Source organism: Macaca mulatta, chromosome 8, assembly GCF_049350105.2.
Source record: "Macaca mulatta isolate MMU2019108-1 chromosome 8, T2T-MMU8v2.0, whole genome shotgun sequence".
Taxonomy (NCBI): domain Eukaryota; kingdom Metazoa; phylum Chordata; class Mammalia; order Primates; family Cercopithecidae; genus Macaca; species Macaca mulatta.
This window is the reverse complement of record NC_133413.1, coordinates 118,636,972-118,650,726: the sequence shown is the minus strand read 5'-3', so window position 1 is coordinate 118,650,726 and position 13,755 is coordinate 118,636,972. Positions and strand designations below refer to the sequence as shown.

Below are 13,755 nucleotides of genomic sequence, written 5' to 3'. Positions count from 1 at the left end.
TGGCCATGATGTATTTTTCTAATTCTCTCCTCATCAGAAATGAAGCCTTGGATTGAAGATTATTTATTCATGGCTTTTGGTTTAATTTTTAGCAGAGGTATTTTGGACCTGAAAATCTCCTAAAAAGAAAATATTGCCTGGATGTCAAATGTATACATTTTCTTACCAATATCATTTCATGTGAGTGACTTACATAGCCTCTTCATATAGGTCACCCAGTTCATCAAAGTTTCTTTGAACACAAACTGCAGGCACTTAATAAAACCTCCTTAAAGTGCTGAAAAAAAATCTTTACAGTATGTTAGAAATCATTTGTGAAACCTTTTATAGGAATAAAGCATTCTTAGTTTACCAACTTTCAGACCAAAAAATTAGTCTTTTTTAAAGGAACTTGATCCCATTTCTATGTTGATTGACACATCTCAAATATTTTTCAGTTCTTTGTCAGAATATTCTTGTGTCTTTAGATGTAATATATTGTTATGTACAATTTATAAAATATTGTAATATATTATTACCGAAATGGGGCTTGAACAGTCACAAGGGGATAAAATGAGCAAATGCTCGTGTGGTGTTCTCATGAATACTTGTATAACTCCCAGCTACTATGATACCTTAGAAATGATTGGCATAGGGGGAGCCTTCTTGTGTGCATTATACTAAAGGCAGCAGTGGGTAAAGGAGAAAGAATGGTACTGATGTCAGAATCTTGCCTCGTAGAAAACAAAATAAAAATAAAATAAATACAAAACCTGAAAACAAACCTAAGAAATGATATTTACACTGTGAATGGCATTTTCGTATTTAGCTATTCACAATGTAAAGTAATCAAATTCCTTGAATGTTTAAACTAAATAAGCAAGTTCTCAAATCAAATAATTGCATTGTTTCCAAATGTGTATGGTTTTCTGTTCAGTTGTTTTACATATAATTTCCACTTACATTTTTATCCATTTAACATTGACTGCCAAGTAATTCTCTTGGCGATCAGCTGTATGTAGAACTTCAAAAATAAGATACTTGGAAGGTATCTTGCATAATATTACATATGTAATTCATTCTAGACAGGAATTATTGTTCAATCTATTTTAAAAAAAAAAACCAAATCTGTATTTATGTAAAGAGACTATGTATAAATATATAGGATATAGTTAGCAATGAAAACATTTATCTGGATAAATCAGGAAAAATGAACAAACCACCCCCACCCTGCAAAGAAGGCCTACTTACACACATTGAATTTCCTCATATAACTTCATAGACTTGTTCTTTATTTTGTTGTTTAGAAGCCAAAAACAAATAATGAATCCTGCCTGCCTTTTGCTACATATTGAAATAACAAAAACTAATAGGTCAGTAATAATTCAGCTCTACAATGTTAATCAAGCTTGATCACAAGGAGCCTTAGTAAGAAACATTCAGTCACCCTGTGGTTTGCCTTGCCAATGCCTTTCTACTCTTCTGCCTTACGAACACCACCACAATTTTGTTTGGGTAGTAATCTCCTAACCCCAGGCCCAGGGAATAAATTCTTACTAGTCTCCATTAGTCATAGGGATCTCATTCTTTATTGGTCTACATGTTTGAATGCAACCCAGTTCAGGAAAATGAGACCTAAGGAGATACTCTACTCCTTGGGGAAAGAAAATCTCTTTTCTTCCTGCCTTCTTCCTTTCCACTCTGAATATTCTCAAGTAATGCTGTAGCCATCTTGTGATCATGGATAGGGCTTGGGAGCACAGGAAGCAAAATAATTCCAGAAACATTTATTAACAAACACTTTGACATCGTTGAGCCTCTGAGGGAGCTGCCTATCTCCAGGTTTCTTGTGAAGTGAGAGAACAAAGTTCTGTATGTTTGGATCACACGAATTTGGCCTGCCACTTGCAGCTAAAAACATCTTAGTAAATACATTCATCATGAAACAATTATGCTAAAAAGAAGCCAGAAACAATAAATAACAAATGTTGATTGAGTCATCATGAGGTATACACTATCATTGTCTTCATTTATCAGCAATGATGCCAAGGTATATAGAAAGGTTAGCAATATTGCTATCATGCTGCTGTGATCACCCAGATTTGGGGGCTCCATTGTTACATAACTTTTTGGCATGATATATTTGGTAGAAGAGTGCCTTGTATTCAGTAGCATTAAATCTTAGCAAAGCACAGGTACAGAGAACCTTTTACACATCCAACTTGTAAGTAAAATAGCTATCGATTTAACATAAACTCATATATTATTTTAAATACGATTTCAAGAGAAGGCTGACAAACAGGCTGACAAACTGCCTCCACCAGTATTTAATCAATAGATTTTCATTTTGCTTATGAATAGAAACCAGAAAGCAAGGAAAAGTTGGCTTTTTCAACACCAATCGTGTAAACAGAAATCACTGCCAATTGTGAGCGTAGTGGGGGAGTAACTGCATACTTGGGAAATAGAAATATGGTACCCAAACTGATTTCCTATGTGCTTCCAATGGGTTGTTACAGGAAAACCAAATATTAAAGACATGATACAGAGCCACATAATAGCCATTTATTCATGCATAGACTTTTGAATGCACAAGCCAATATATCTCTAATATGAACATATAACATAAACTGTAATTGTCTCTTATCTCTGTAATGGTTCTCTAGTGGTTCAATTCCTAAGTCCAATTTCTTTTGGCCTTCACCAGAGTATTTGCTTTTAAATGGCATTAAATTTCTGCCTCATTTGTGTTTAGACCCGTATTTCCATCAGTACTTTGATAATAAGATGATATATTTACAGACTAGCTTTTATTTCACTTTAGCTTAAAGATTTCCTCTTTATAGACTGGGATTATTGAAATAATTAGCTTTCTTATTAAACTATAATGGAAAACGAAAGAACGGAGATGGAAGGGAATGTAGAATGTCTCCTCATAAAAATATTGATAAAACAATCCTGCTGGAGGGTAACCTCTTTTAGGATGCACATTAATTTTTGGCAAATTTTAAAAATGTTCTGGGTTTAGATTACCCAAATCACACTCATGAATGTCTTGAAATGACAGCTGCAATAATACTAGGAATGTAGAAAGTTTTTAAGTTGATTTGTCTATTCAGAAAGAGTATGGGCAAAATTTAAATTAGGTCGGATTTGTCCTGTCTCCACCCCACTAAGGTTTGTGTTTGTTTGTAGTACAGCAGAAAGCCTATTCTCACTATGATCCTTTGGGCAAATTTCTTAGCATATCCAAGTCTGCTTCTCTTATTAAAAATAAAAAGGGATTCCATAGTCTCAGAGATTTTGTGACAATTACATGAGCTAATGCTTGTGAAAAGTTGTATAAAACATTAAAATTTCTAAACATTTACATTTCTTACCCCCATGCCATGAAAACTTACTCATTATGTGTCATTGTTTAGAGAAGCACTTATGGCTAGCTGTCATCTCTTCTAACTATTCGTGCTTTAAATTATTTTAACTAAAGGAAAGAACCATTAATGATGTTAATCTTGAGAAGTCCAAATTTGCCAGCCTTGTATGGTAAGCAAACAGATATATTAACTCCTTGTTCTGTATACACTGGGAAATTAATTTAGAGTCCTCTACAATTTCCCAGGTATTCCTTAGGATGGTGGGGGCCTCGGAGAGGCTTCAGCATCCAGTCATCTTTCACTCCCAGTCCCAATCCCTATTTACTGCCTTGCCTCTGTGACCTTTCTTTGTCTGTATCCTTAACCCCCTGTTAATTTCCCAAAGCTCCACTAACAAAAGACTGTTGGGTGAGTAGCCAACTTTTTATTAAACAAAACATTTGGGGAGGGAAATATGCCCAACATAGATGCAAAAAAAGTAAAATTAATCACTAGAAGATTGTTTTAAACTGAGCTGTCTTTCCATCTTTGGGTATTTCTCACTGTGTTTTCTTCTTCTATTACATTCCTCTCCTCCCTGTCCAAGACCTCTAAACCCCCAGTTTGTGCCCCCATGCCCAATCAATTGAAAGTTCCCATAATATATTATGCAGAGCAACTTTTCAGTTTTCCCCAGCTCAATTTTCTCTCTCCAGACTATGCCTCAGGACCTTGCATAACTTAAAAATCTTGATGTTCACTAAGATATTTTCCTAAATGGAAGAACAGGGCAGAGAACTAAGCAAATGCATTGGTATTAGAGTTTGTCTTTAAAATGTCTTGAAGCACTATGCCAGATGCTTCTGTGCATTGTTTTATTTAACTTTCACAACTCTGTTACATGGGTTCTGTTATCCAAATTCTGTAGATGAGAAATCTGAGGCCAACTTTATATCTGTCCACTTGTTTTCGTTCTTTTAATATTTTGTTAAAGAGAAAGAATTTCATATAAACTAGATTTAAATAGTATTCTTATCTAAAAGAAGTAAACTGAGAGCCAATCAAAACCAGAAATAATGGGCTCCACTGATAGAAAATAATTGGAATAAAGTTTTATGTGTTTGGGGGGGGTGTGTGTGTGTGTGTAGCTCTCTCCCCTTCATTGATTTCATAGGAATATTGTAATTAGTCTTTACCATATTTATCCACTGATTATATACTTGATCTTATTGGTTATTCTGCTTTTTAAACTTATTTATAATAGTCTTCAGTCAATTATTGTCACAGCTTTGGAAGAAATTGACTTCTCTACTTTTATATCTAAGAGGAATTCATGAGTCCTTGTCAAATATGCACAATTAGTTTACAATAGTCCCAATGTTGTTGCTTCTTTTTTTTTCTTTTTGGCATTCTCAAATTATTTGGGGTTTTTGTTTATTATTTTTTAAATATTTGGGAAAATTCAACATGATTTTGTGGCATAAAGACAAATAATTTGGAATGTTATGTTCTGATCTTGTTACTCTCTCAAAATTTCTAAGAGATCTTGGGCAATTTTTAAAATTTTTCTAATTCTCTGAAACTTCGCTTTAAATGGAAAATAATGCCTAGCTCACAAGAATACAGAATGCATTAAGGATGAGATAGTTATAAAGGGATCTTTAAGAGATTTTATAAGATATAAAATTAAAAGACATTTATATGTTATAATAGTATGGGTTCTAATTATGAATTACTATATGAAAATGGTTTTAATTGAGCTCAACATAAGAGGTCTTTACACTCCAAATAGTCTTAGTGATAAGAAAATGTTAGTAATCAAAAGAAAATCTTTTTGTTCTTATTTTTATCAGGTGTTCATACACATAACGAGCTAAATTATTCTACCAAAACCACAGAAACTATTATGAAAAATAATACTGTTAGAAAATATTTTTTTACTTTCAGATTTCTAAAAACATATGGTTGTGATGCTACCTTACTTTTTTTAGCAGTAGACATCATCTACCAACTTCCTACTAGAACTTAGCATGTGGGTCTCTTTCCTCTCCCTGTCCTATCATGCATACATTTGTTTCCCATCCCTTATCCTTCCACTACTGTTGAGGCACAATTTTAGTTAGATCATTGTTCAGTGTTCATATCAGGACTTTTTAAAGGCTCTTCAAACTTGTGCCATTGAAATGACTTTGCTTTCTTTACTTTTATTTTTTACCCTATGCCTGGAGTTAATAATTGCCTCATTTTTTCTTTATTTTAATTTTTTTAAATGATTTTTAGTGATGCAAATTCATTTCTATTACCTTGATCTATAATTATGATTGATTTATTGAAATAAATTAAACCCATTGTTTGGGATATTTAGAAAAGCAATTCAAATTAATAATTTCATTTTGCTTTTCCAAAGGACCGAAACAGTTAGTGTCAGCTGCAGTGTGCACTTGTAAGAAGTGAACAGTGCCTATATTTTTGTATATATTTGCTATGGCTTTTGGGTTTTTTTTTCTTTTTCTTTTTCTTTTTTTATTATACCTTAAGTTCTAGGGTACATGTGCATAACGTGCAGGTTTGTTACATATGTATACTTGTGCCATGTTGGTGTGCTGCACCCATCAACTCGTCAGCACCCATCAACTTGTCATTTACATCAGGTATAACTCCCAATGTAATCCCTCCCCCCCACCCTCCCCGTGATAGGCCCCAGTGTGTGATGTTCCCCTTCCCGAGTCCAAGTGATCTCATTGTTCAGTTCCCACCTATGAGTGAGAACATGCGGTGTTTGGTTTTCTGTTCTTGCGATAGTTTGCTGAGAATGATGGTTTCCAGCTGCATCCATGTCCCTACAAAGGACACAAACGCATCCTTTTTTATGGCTGCATAGTATTCCATGGTGTATATGTGCCACATTTTCTTAATCCAGTCTGTCACTGATGGACATTTGGGTTGATTCCAAGTCTTTGCTATTGTGAATAGTGCCGCAATAAACATACGTGTGCATGTGTCTTTATAGCAGCATGATTTATAATCCTGTGGGTATATACCCAGTAATGGGATGGCTGGGTCATATGGTACTTCTAGCTCTAGATCCTTGAGGAATCGCCATACTGTTTTCCTGTATTTTAATTTTTTTAATATACTTACCATGAATTCCAATTCAGCTCGTCACCTCTCTGCCACTTGCTTGAATCTCCCCTTAAAAGTTTAGATATATTGGGCCAGGCACAGTTGCTGACACTTGTAATCCTAGCACTTTGGGAGGCTGAGGTAGAAGGATCGCTTGAGGTCAGGAGTTTGAGACTGGCCTGGCCAAAATAGGGAGACCTCATCTGTATAAAAAATATAAAAATTAAGTGGGAGTGGCAGCACATGCCTGTGGTCCTGTCTACTTGCAAGGCTGAAACAAGAGGATTGCTTGAGCCTAAGAGTTTGAAGCTGCAGGGAGCCATGATTGTGCCACAGTACTCCAGCCTGGGCAACAAAGACCCTTTCTCTGAAAAAAAGAAAAAAAAAATGAAGAAAGTTTAGACAAATCAGGTAGTCTTTTAATTCCATCTCTTGGAAAAATCATTCTTACAGCATTCTGACCTATTTTCATCTGAACTGTTTACACCCTGGGGACTGATTTTCTTTCCCTTGCAAGAGAGACGGGGTTTCACCATGTTGGCCAGGCTGGTCTTGAACTCCTGACCACAAGTGATCCACTTGCCTCAGCCTCCCAACGTGCTGGGATTGCAGGCGTGAGCCACTGTGCCCAGCTGAAATTATTAAATTTTAAGTTATTACTCAACCAGCAAGGCTAGTCCCTCAAATTAAATAAGGTATGTAAGTAACTAGGATAGATATCTGTCATCCTAATATATATATATATATTATTGTAAATTTTATCCACTATTCTTTTTGAGATTCAGAAACCCTTATGACATCAAACACAGTTCCAGTTACTGATGGTAAAATTATTCCTTGTCATATAATGTCATAAATCTGTAACTATTTTGGAGTAGAGTATCAGAGTACCAAGGGTTATGGCTGCTTTGTCAACTTAAAAAATTGAAAATCACTGTTTTGTAGGCTGTTTCTGTTTTCAATTTTTTAAAACTTGGCACTCAACTGTAACCCAGTATCTGCAGCAAACATAACGGCCTGTGGCACCATCTCAGCCTACATCTTTGCTTATCTTACCTTATCTTTACTTTTCAACACTCAAAGCATAGACTGTAACATTATCCTTTCTCACCTGTCTGCTTTCTCTTTGATGCTCCTGGTCCTTATGAAAAGCTTCGACTAATAATTGACTACAAGATCCCCTAAACCTCGATCTAGATCATTCAATAGTTTCACCAAATTTAGTCATTTTTCAGTTTTATTAAGTTACTTAGAATAGCAGCCTCATGGAAAAAAGTAAATCTTCAATAGAAATCCAAATAAAATAGTAAATATATACAGATCATCACCCAGGCACAATGGCTTATGCCTGTAATCCCAGCACTTTGGGAGGCCAAGGCAGAAGGATCACTTGAGCCCAGGAGTTGGAGACCAGTCTGGACAACATGGCAAAACCCTGTCTCTACACAAAATTAGCCAGATACACTAATGTTTCTAATTTTTGTAGCTCTGTCTCTGCAAAAAATACAAAAAAAAAAAAGGTGGGAATATGCAATTTCACAATGAGTGTAGATAAGAACTACTTGTGTTCACCAGGAAACACAGTAGAATTAACTTGTGTAGAACTCCCTGTTCTTCAGTCATAACTTTGACTTCATTTAGCCTCTAACATCTTCTCACCTCTTTCTGCTCGTGCTCCAAGTCCAAGTGTTCAATGTATAGGAAAAGGGCTATGACACACATAAGCACATCAGAGGGGTTACTTTTTATCCCATGCAAATAAATATTCACAGCTCAAATCTAGGTGTCATTAGGTACTTTTACCTTCACCTCACATCCCTGTTAGAAAAGAAGGTCAATGGTGTAAATAATCAGTTTCTGGGCATTACTCCTTTTCATGTTCTGTCCCTATACCTGCCCCACAGCATGTCAACTAAGGAAACTAAGTTGATGTTTTAGGTGTGGTGAAACTCAGTCATCAGTTTCACACTTTGATATTTAAAGGATTTAGAACATCTGGAAGTCTGTTGATGTCTTCAACTTTAAGCTCCTAAAAGTTACCAACCTCATCACTGACCCTTCAGCTTCTGGAACAGTAGCAAAGAAAATAGAAGTGAATACACAGCAACCTGTCTGGCAAAGCTGCTGTTCTATAAACATGATTTAATACCAGATAAAAAAATAAAACACCTTGGACTGGAAAGGTGTATGTTTTTTCACTTTAAACTGATTATAGCAACTGGGCTTTCTGTCTCTGAGAATCAGTAAATTGGTAAAAACTTGTCAAATGCTATCATTTACTGCATGCTATTTTTAGAATGCATTTGTGAAGGAGAATTTGCCCTTTCCATATGGTTTAAGTTATTGGCAAAATAAAGCTAAACAAGTGCATTTTGAAAGCATGGTGCGAATGCCAGTTATTTATAGCTGTCCACAGCTATCAATTTTTACTTTAAAATTATTAGACCAATTATGGGGCAGGGAGCATGTGCTGAGCTTGAAAATATAACCAAGAGTGATTTATACAATGAAAATGATATACAAAAGGTGCTTTCCTGGGCAAAAGAGTTATTCTTAGCATTTTAGTTTATCCAAGACTCATAATATAATTTTGTCCTTGGAGAAATTCCCCATTTCTTTTTTAGTATTCTGATATTTTTCCTATTTGGAAAATGCAATTAGACAAGATAATGAAATAAAAGATATGAAAATCATAAACAGGAGCCAGTATTGGCAAGTGGTGTGGTTGTTTACTTAGAAGACCCAAGAAAGCAAATTAAAACAATGGGAAACAATTAGAATTCAGTAATCCTACTAGTTTAAAAAATAAACAAAGCAATAACTTTTCTATACACACTAAAAAATTGGCTTAAAATTATACAAGAAAAAAGATTCAATTCACAATAAAAATGAACAATCAAAAATCTGGGAATAAATATTATTTTGAGATGGGGTTTTGCTCTTGTTGCCCAGGCTGGAGTGCAGTGGCTCAGTCTTGGCTCACTGCAACCTCTGCTTCCTGGGTTCAAGCCATTCTCCTGCCTCAGCCTCCCGAGTAGCTGGGATTACAGGCGTGCACCACTGCACCTGGCTAATTTTATATTTTTGGTAGAGATGGGGTTTTGCCATGTTGGTCACGCTGGTCTCAAACTCCTGACCTCAGGTGATCCGCCTGCCTTGACCTCCCAAAGTGCTGGGATTACAGGCATCAGCCACTGTGCCCGGCCAGGAATAAACGTTTTTAAAAAGTAAAGACAGGCCGGGCGCGGTGGCTCAAGCCTGTAATCCCAGCACTTTGGGAGGCCGAGGCGGGCGGATCACAAGGTCAGGAGATCGAGACCACAGTGAAACCCCGTCTCTACTAAAAATACAAAAAATTAGCCGGGCGCGGTGGCGGGCGCCTGTAGTCCCAGCTACTCAGGAGGCTGAGGCAGGAGAATGGCGGGAACCCGGGAGGCGGAGCTTGCAGTGAGCCGAGATCGCGCCACTGCACTCCAGCCTGGGCAACAGCATGAGACTCCGTCTCAAAAAAAAAAAAAAAAAAAAGTAAAGACAACATAAAATTCCACGGAAGATGCCATTATAGTGGAAGACAACATTATTTTTCTAGAGAGACTCAACTTTTTAATGATATTATTTTTAATCTATGAGTTCACTCTGATCCCAAATAGAAAACTAATTTTGTGCTTTTACCAAGGACCCACCAACATGGGCCACATTTGCACCAAAACCATGAGAAAGGTGGCCTGGGTCATTACAGAAAAGTACTACACGTGCCTGGGCAATGACTTCCACACCAACAAGCATGTGTGCGAGGAAATTGCCATTATCCCCTGCAAGAATCTCCGGAACAAGATAGTAGGCTGTGTAATCCATCTGATGAAGTGGATTCAGAGGGTCCCAGTGTGAGGTACCTCCATCAAGTTGCAGGAGGAGGAGAGAGAGAAGAGAGACAATTATGTTCTTGAGGTCTCAGCCCCCTGGATCAGGAGATCATTCAAGTAGATCCTGGCACTACGAAAATACAGAAACTTTTGGACTTTGGCAGTCTGTACAACCTGCACGTCACTCCGCCTACAGTTAGGATGAATCTTAAAACCCCTCGGGGAGGTGTTTGAATCTTTCTGCAATGCTGTAATATTTTCAGTAAACCTGGGACAACAACAGCAAAAAAAGAAAAAAACTAATTTTATGAAATGTGAAAAAAATTAAAAGTTTACATGACAGATGATTGAATGCATTAGATTATTGAGGAAAATTTTAAAGGAAAGAATAATAAAGTGGAAAATCCTGTAAATACTAAAATATATCATAAAGTTATAGTAACTAAAATAGTGTGATACCAGAATAAGAATAAAAGATCAATAGAAAATATCAAAAAATCTAACAATGGATGTAAGTATATTTAAGTATTTAGTATACTCTGTGGAGGAAAACCTGATTAGTCAATAAATAGTGTTGGGACAACTGGCTAGCCATTTGGAAAATAATTAAGTGAGATTTCTACCTCACTCATTATACTAAAATAAATTCCAGATGGATAAATAAATTTAAACTAAAACCATAGAAGTAGCTTTTAAAAAAAAAGAACTAAGAAGACTGTTTTTAATAAACTTTTTAAAAAGTGATATAAGATCTAGAATTCAGAAGAGAAAGGCAGATAATTTTGACTACATAGAAAAGAAAGTTTTCTGTGTATTTAAAACACCAATAAACCTGAAAAAAATGAGGCTGACAAACTAAAAAAATAGTTAAAGGGCTAATGTCCTTAATAAATGTTTTTAAAACTCATAAAGATTCATTTTTTAAAAACTAATGAAAACTCAGTAGCAGAATGGACAAAGTACTGAACTCAAAGTAGCTGGGCTAAAAATAAAAAAAAGGCCAACTAACATATAAACCTATAAAGAGTCACTCAACCCCACTCATAATTTTACGAATGCAAAATAAAAGAAAGCAGTATACAATTCCATTAACACATAATAAGCAAAGATTGACATTTGATAAAATTAAGTATTAGAATATACACATATAGACAAAGATGAAAAATGATATTGTTTTTGAAGGTTTTTAAGTGGAAGAATAAATTTGTGCACTTTGTTTGAAGGGCGATTTGACATTATTTATGCATTAAATATAAATTTATATTAAACTAATAATTGTACTTTAGCAGTTTAAGCAGTAGATGTACTCACAAATGCTCAAAGATATATGGACAAGCAGAGTGTAAAGTCAGCCATTAGGCAAAGTTATAGCCATACTGGTTATTAAAACACAGAAATACTTCTGAGCCAATTGATAAGTGGTTGCTGCACAGAACTTGCTGATTACCTCACCCAGTACCTCAGCCTCTGGGCCCTCTGCAGTGGGCTTGTCTGTGGTCCAGCAATGAAAGGGTTAATATGTAGCCCAGGAGGGCACCACTAGGACCTCCCTTCAGCATGAAAGTTGGGATCCATTTTATTGGCCAGTACCCATGACAACGATTGTTAAGTATTTTCAATATCACTTCAAATAACGATGTTCACTGCACTTGTTTGAAAATATCTAAATACCCACTAATGGAAGATCAATTATGTAATTTGTGATCTAACAATACCATGAAATATTATTCCACAATTGAAAAAATAATGAGATAAATCTGCATGTAATGATATTATGAATCCAGGAGCTGGTTTTTTGAAAAGATAAACAAAATAGATAGACCACTAGCCAGACCAATAAAGAAGAAAAGAGAGAAGCAGCAAATAGATGCACTAAAAAATGATAAAGGCGCTATCACCACCAATCCCACAGAAACATAAACTACCATCAGAGAATACTATAAACACCTCTACACAAACAAATTAGAAAATCTAGAAGAAATGGGTAAATTCCTGGACACATACACCCTCCCAAGACTAAACAAAGAAGAAGCCGAATCCCTGAATAGACCAATAACAAGTTCCGAAATTGAGGCAGCAATTAATAGCCTATCAACCGAAAAAAGTTCAGGACCAGATGGATTCACAGCCAAATTCTACTAGAGCTACAAAGAGGAGCTGGTATGATTCCTTCAGAAACTATTCCAAACAATAGAAAAAGAGGGAATCCTCCGTAACTCATTTTATGAAGTCAGCATCATCCTGATACCAAAACCTGGCAGAGACATAACAAAAAAAGAAAATTTCAGACGAATATCTCTGACGAACATCGATGCAAAAATCCTCAATAACCTACTGGCAAACCGAATCCAGCAGCACATCCAAAAGCTTATCCACCCCGATCAAGTCGGCTTCATCCCTGGGATGCAAGCCTGGTTCAACGTATGCAAATCAATAAACATAATCCATCACATGAACAGAACCAATAGCAAAAACCACACGATTATCTCAATGGATGCAGAAAAGCCCTTCAACAAAATTCAGCAGCCCTTCCTGCAAAAACCTCTCAATAAACTAGGCATTGATGGAACATATCTGAAAATAATAAGAGCTATTTATGACAAATGCACAGCCAATATCATACTGAGTGGGCAAAAGCTGGAAGCATTCCCTTTGAAAACTGGCACAAGACAAGGATACCTTCTCTCACCACTCCTATTCAACATAGTATTGGAAGTTCTGGCCAGGGCAATCAGACAAGAGAAAGAAATAAAGGTTTTCAGTTAGGAAGAGAGGAAGTCAAATTGTCTCTGTTTGCAGATGACAGATTTGTATATGCAGATTTGTATATTTAGAAAACCCCATTGCCTCAGCCCAAAATCTCCTTAAGCTGATAAGCAACTTCAGCAAAGTCTCAGGATACAAAATCAATGTGCAAAAATCACAAGCATTCCTATACACCAATAACAGACAAACAGAGAGCCAAATCATGAGTGAACTCCCATTCACAATTGCTACAAAGAGAATAAAATACCTAGGGATACAACTTACAAGGGATGTGAAGGACCTCTTCAAGGAGAACCCCAAACCACTGCTCAAGGAAATAAGAGAGGACAAAAACAAATGGAAAAATATTCCATGCTCATGGATAGAAAGAATCAGTATTGTGAAAATGGTCATACTGCTCAAAGTAATTTATAGATTCAATGCTATGCCCATCAAGCTACCATTGAATTTTTTCACAGAATTGGGAAAAACTACTTTAAATTTCATATGAAAGCAAAAAAGAGCCCATATAACCAAGACAATCCTAAGCAAAAAGAACAAAGCTGGAGGCATCATGCTACCTGACTTCAAACTATACTGCAAGGCTACAGTAACCAAAATGGCATGGTACTGGTACAAAAACAGATATATAGACCAATGGAACAGAACAGACCATCAGATATAACACCATG

The 13,755-nt window shown here is 36.0% G+C and overlaps 1 pseudogene across 1 annotated transcript; it reads left to right on the top strand.

Moving 5' to 3' along the window:
* Nucleotides 1–6,077: 6,077 nt before the first annotated feature.
* LOC144330624 (small ribosomal subunit protein eS17 pseudogene) lies at nucleotides 6,078–13,469 on the top strand (annotated as a pseudogene). The gene has a single exon (XR_013396940.1). The product of XR_013396940.1 is annotated as a small ribosomal subunit protein eS17 pseudogene (transcript).
* The last annotated feature ends 286 nt before the right edge of the window (nucleotides 13,470–13,755 follow it).